We start from the raw sequence: 5,637 nt of genomic DNA, 5'->3' as shown, positions 1-5,637 counted from the left end.
ACCTCAGGTCTTCCACACCAATTTAGCCAGTTAGTAACAGCTTAGTCAAAGCTTTCTTCCAAATACCTCTTGCTCTTTCTTCACTATCATTAACTGTAGTTTGGGTCACGTTAAACATTTTCCTGCAGCAGGAGTCAGGGTACGAGGGTGGTTACAATCTTTGCACCCTGAATTTAGACAGTTTGGGTCTGAGTCTCAGTTTGTCCCTTGCTACCTTTGTGTCCTGGAACAAATTACTTCATCTCCTTAGATCTCTCTGAACTATAAAGGAGGGATATCTTAGTAGCATCAACCTACAGAGGCTGATTTAACACAAAGCTAATAAAGCTTAAGCTTTAGGGTTCTCCACTTGAATGGGTTCCCTTCAAAGCTCTGGGAGGAGGAGCTTTAGAAATGTGTTTACTTAGTCATATCTTCTCAAAAATTTTGCAAATGTAAGATATTTTTTGCTGTCTGTCTTCCTCTGTTGTAATTCCCCCTCATTGTATGCTATTTGGAGTGGCCATAGACATTTTTGGGATCCAGCTACAGGGGTGTTTAGTTGGTGATATATTTAATTTGAGTATAGAAATATTTATATATGTGTTTTATAATCATTATGTCACATATGATTAAATTTTGCTTGCTATCCTCACCTAGAAATGGCTGCCAGGAATATTCCTACTGCCCCATGTGGCAACTCACCAGGTATTAGAAAATGCAGAGCAGGGCCAGAGGTCATGGCAAAATATGAATATGTTCTGCAGAGACTGATATCAGAAGTACATGGAAATAGGAGGAAAATCAAGATCTGAAATGTACAAAGCTAGGAGATAGTTTGCATAAAACTCTTCCAGTCATATGTGTAAAATTTTAATTAGAGGATTCAGATCCTATAGAGCACTATTCAAAATAGGAGGTATCCTCTGTCAGGAATATATTAAGTAATGCAGTAAATACAAATGCCATTGTACCATATGCTTTTTGACTGATTTTGATAAAAATCATACAAAATAGATCTTTCCAGAATTCCTGTGTTTGTAAGACACAAACCAATAGTAGCAGTATTAATACAAACAAGAATTATATCTGTGACAAATATTGAGGCAATTTGAAAGAACTTTCCCCAAACTTGACAATGATTTTAAAATGTTGTATTACCAAGATCAATTGTCAATCTAACAAATAATGACATTATCAATAATGAGTGATGAAGTTGAAAGAGACTTTTCTAAATAAGCAATAATATCAAAAGAAACAATAAATTTTGACCAACCACTCTAGAGGAAATTTTCTATTTTTTCTGTGTCAGTTATTTATTACATTCGTAATGCTATGTACCGAGGCATTCCACAATAAGCATAATTGTTCATGAGACTGGAAGAAGATGGCGGTTGACTAGATGGCTCTCTTGATCGAGGCTTGGTTTCCTCAGTTGTTTGAGGGCCAGCTGGCTACATACTGATCTAGACTGGCTTCAGCTATGACAACCACAGTGACTAAGCTTCCCTCCACAGGTCTTTCATCCTCCAGCAGACTAGTCTAAGTATGTTCTCATCGCAAAGGCAGAGGTGCAAGACAAAGGAAGCCCAATTGTGCAAGTGCTTTTCAAGTCTTTATTTGCTTCCAGTTTGCTCCCACTGGCCAAATCAAGTTACATGGTTAAGCTCAAAGTCAAAATGGTAGGGCACTACAAAATTAAGCCACAAATGTGAGGATATAGGCAGAGGTGAAAATGGAGGCCATCTCTGAAATTTAATGAGTTATTTAAATAACAGCATTATAAATTTGTTTCAAAGGTATGGTATAATCACTTTTGATAGCCTCAGATTTATTTGGCAAAATACCAAGTAGATAGAGTCACAGAGGAAAATGATCCTATGTATGATATTTTAAAATTAGGGTTTAGGGCGCCTGGGTGGCTCAGTTGGTTAAGCAACTGCCTTCGGCTCAGGTCATGATCCTGGAGTCCCTGGATCGAGTCCCGCATCGGGCTCCCTGCTCAGCGGGGAGCCTGCTTCTCCCTCTGACCCTCCCCCCTCTCATGTACTCTCTCTCATTCTCACTCTCTCAAATAAATAAATAAATCTTAAAAAAAAAAAATTAGGGTTTAGAAGTAATATACATTAACTCAGGGCGCCTGGGTGGCTCAGTCGTTGGGCGTCTGCCTTCAGCTCGGGTAATGATCCCAGGGTCCTGGGGTCGAGACCCGCATCGGGCTCCCTGCTCCACGGGGAGGCCTGCTTCTCCCTCCCCCACTCCCCCTGCTTGTGTTCCCTCTCTCGCTATGTCTCTCTCTGTCAAATAAATAGATAAAATCTTTAAAAAAAAAAGAAGTAATATACATTAACTCTTAAACATCAAACATTACACAAATTATCCCCTTCTTGCCCCTTATTTACCATCAAAATGTCTATTCTGTTTTATATTATTTAGTCTTACCTTTAAACTGAAGAGATGTATGTTTGATGAAGAGTTTAACTATGTATGTTTAAACTGAAGAGTTTGATATTCAGATATTACCACAGTATTATTATCTGAACTTTATTTCATAATTAGTTGTTAGTACCACTGTGGTAATTATTTTTCATTCCTTATCATAATAATACCATAATAGCAGAATGCAGACTTAAATAAAAGGAGGAAGGGGGAAATGAATAGTTGAGTTGCTATGTCAGGGCTGGGGTGTTCGGAAAAGTTCTGGGCTCCACAAGCAGCCAAAGGGTGGCATGATATCACGGGACACAGGCAAAGGCGAAGCGGGAAGTCACTGAACACATAAGCTGCCATCATCCTTACTCCGGGACCTGAGGAGGAGCTGCACCAAGGGAATCACCAGAGGCAGCTCTCCTTCTCCTCAGTATGTAACCAGTAATTCCAATAACTCTCTCCATTTGAATGCAGCCCTTTCTAACCTGGTCTCCTCCTACACTCTGGTTTCTCTTCAGATTGCATAAATCTTTCACCTTTTACTAACCTGGTCTCCTGGTGCAACCAGTATTGTTGTTGTTTTTTAAAGCACAAATATGATTATATTACTTCCTGACTTAACTTCCTACACTGGCCTCCAAATTGAAACCCCTGTGTACTCCATGATCAAACAGTGGCTCTCATATCCAGTCTCATCTCTTAGCACCCCTCATTCTATTGTTAAAAAACAGAGACAACCAACCAAAAAAAGAATAAAAAGGGCTTTCCATTCCCTGACCCTGCTGCAATGTCTTGCTTTTGATTGTATAGACACCATATACCCTTTGCATAAGAAAGCTCGCCTCCAGCCTGTCCATATCCTGCCCTGCACCCAACATGAGGCACACATGCCCGTCCTTCTCTCCTTCTCCTCCTATTCTTCCTTTAGGGCTGGATTCAGATCCTGCTTTCTCCAGAAATCATTGTGGAAAGCAGTCCTCTTCACACTGGCTTAGTGCCTGTCCTCTGGGGGCTCATAGGCTTCCGTATTCAACTCCATTATAGCCTTTATCACTCTGTACTGAAATTGTCTATATATGTATCTTTCTCCTCTAGATGCAAGATTCCTGAGGCCAGGGATTGTGTCCTGTTTAGGATGGTAGCCCAAGTACCTAGCACACTGCCTGACACAGAAGGGCGAATACTTGTGTTTAAATTGAGGACCATTCAAGAAAAATAGGGATAATTGAACAGTTACATTATTGTTGCCAGAGATTTTCTGAATGTATTCAGAAGAGTCAGCACTACTTTCAACTCTTCTTGCTTCGTCACCCATTCTTTCAGTGTTGCAAGTGGGGACAAAATGCCTCCAATGTTCTAAAGATAAGGGAACAGACATTGTGCCTTCTCACGCTTGAGGACACAGTGAGTCATAACAGGATGCTAATGTTTGCTGGAAACATCATCTCTCTCTCTTCTGTTAAGTCCACCGCCATTCACGATCAGCTGTGTCATCTCCAGATGTGTTCTTTTACTATAAGTCATCAATACATAGCTTGAGCTGGGAAGAACATTCATACTGTTGGACCACCTGTTACCGGAACAGATCATGTTCAGGTAATTCTTTGTGGCTGATCTCAGGATTTGTTTAGATTCAGACTGTAAGTAATCAGGATATTAAAACCTCTGTGTGTGTGTGTGTGTGTGTGTGTGTAAAGGGAAGAGAGTGTGTGTGTGACAGAGAGAAAGAACATGCAAAAAGGAAAAAATAACAAAAAATATATGCCTTCTATTATAACAATAAGAAAAAAATCTGTTAGCTTGAATTTAGAGTTAGGTATCTTTTTTTTTTTTTTCTGGGTAGCGAACAACCTCAAAACACATTGGCTTAAAACAATAGCAACACGTATTTGCTCACTTGTATTTGGACAAGGCTCAGTAGGCAAAACTTGTATCTGATCTACTCTCTACTGCATTTTGAAGCTGGGGTGACTTCAAGGCTGGGAGCTCAAGTCATTTGAAGACTCGCTTACCCACACATCTGGCAGTTGTGGGGTGGGTGGGGACGGCTACACGTGGCCTCTGTGTGTGGCAGCTTGGCTTCCTCACAGAATGACAGATGTGTTCCAAGGGCAAGGACCCAGACAGAGAGGGACAGAGAGCCAGAGCCAGAGCCAGACAGAGGCCAAAGATATAACCCTTTTCTGAAAAGGGTAACCTTGGAAGTTTCACAGTGTCACTTCAAAATAATTTTTTGAATATGCAATATGCAAATATGAATCTAATGAATTTGCTAATAATTGCTTCTTTATCTTAAATTTTATGCCTCTGTGTAGCCTGATATGTTTCAATACAAGATAGAATTTCCTATTATTAATATTTTTAGGTCAGAAGGAAATATGTCTCAGTTTGCTCCTTATTATATATATATAAAAGGGCATCAAGTCCATTACTAAGATAACTACTTATGACCTTACTTGAAGATTATTTTGCCAGGGATATGAAGCAACATTTATTCCATCATCATTCAACAATATTTAGCACATCTAATGAAATTTTGGATGCCTCCCAAAGCATATTTTAGACCAAAGCATAATTTAATTCATTTCAGACACCAAGAGACAAAGACAAACTTAAAGGGTTTTACAGCTCTTTTATTTCCTGTAAAAGATCATTCTAAATAATATTTAGGTTATTCCAATACTTGCTCTGTTCCTCTTCCTATAAGTAAAATTGTCCCAGTAGATCTGACACCCAGAGCTAATGATTCTCCTCCAGGATTAGAGTAAATCAGAAAGGTGGCCTTTTTTTCCCCTATAGCACTCACCAGATACCATTTCATAATTATTATTATTTTTTATTATGTTATGTTAATCACCATACATTACATCATTAGTTTTTGATGTAGTGTTCCATGATTCATTATTTGTGTATAACACCCAGTGCTCCATGCAGAACGTGCCCTCTTTAATACCCATCACCAGGCTAACCCATCCTCCCACCCCCCTCCCATCTAGAACCCTCAGTTTGTTTTTCAGAGTCCATTGTCTCTCATGGTTCATCTCCCCCTCCGATTTCCCCCCCTTCATTCTTCCCCTCCTGTTATCTTCTTCTTCTTCTTCTTCTTCTTTTTTTTTTTTTTAACATATAATGTATTAGTTGTTTCAGAGGTACAGATCTGTGATTCAACAGTCTTGGGGCGCCTGGGTGGCTCAGTTGGTTAAGCGACTGCCTTCAGCTCAGGTCATG

General features: G+C 39.6%; 1 long non-coding RNA gene across 2 annotated transcripts in view; it reads left to right on the top strand.

The window, feature by feature from the left end:
- Positions 1-3,847: 3,847 nt before the first annotated feature.
- The window catches only part of LOC145720127 (uncharacterized), a 19,640-nt gene continuing 17,850 nt past the window's right edge, over positions 3,848-5,637 (top strand). The window contains exon 1 of one of the 2 annotated variants that reach the window (XR_014142887.1): positions 3,848-4,005. This is a non-coding gene — a long non-coding RNA (uncharacterized LOC145720127). The remainder of the gene's footprint in view (positions 4,006-5,637) is intronic. The other variant, XR_014142886.1, reaches the window with a different exon arrangement.

This window comes from Leptonychotes weddellii, chromosome 2, assembly GCF_054177405.1.
Source record: "Leptonychotes weddellii isolate Sample4059 chromosome 2, ASM5417740v2, whole genome shotgun sequence".
Taxonomy (NCBI): Eukaryota; Metazoa; Chordata; class Mammalia; order Carnivora; family Phocidae; genus Leptonychotes; species Leptonychotes weddellii.
Note: the sequence above shows the minus strand (reverse complement) of the source record. Positions and strands in the feature narration are given on the sequence as shown.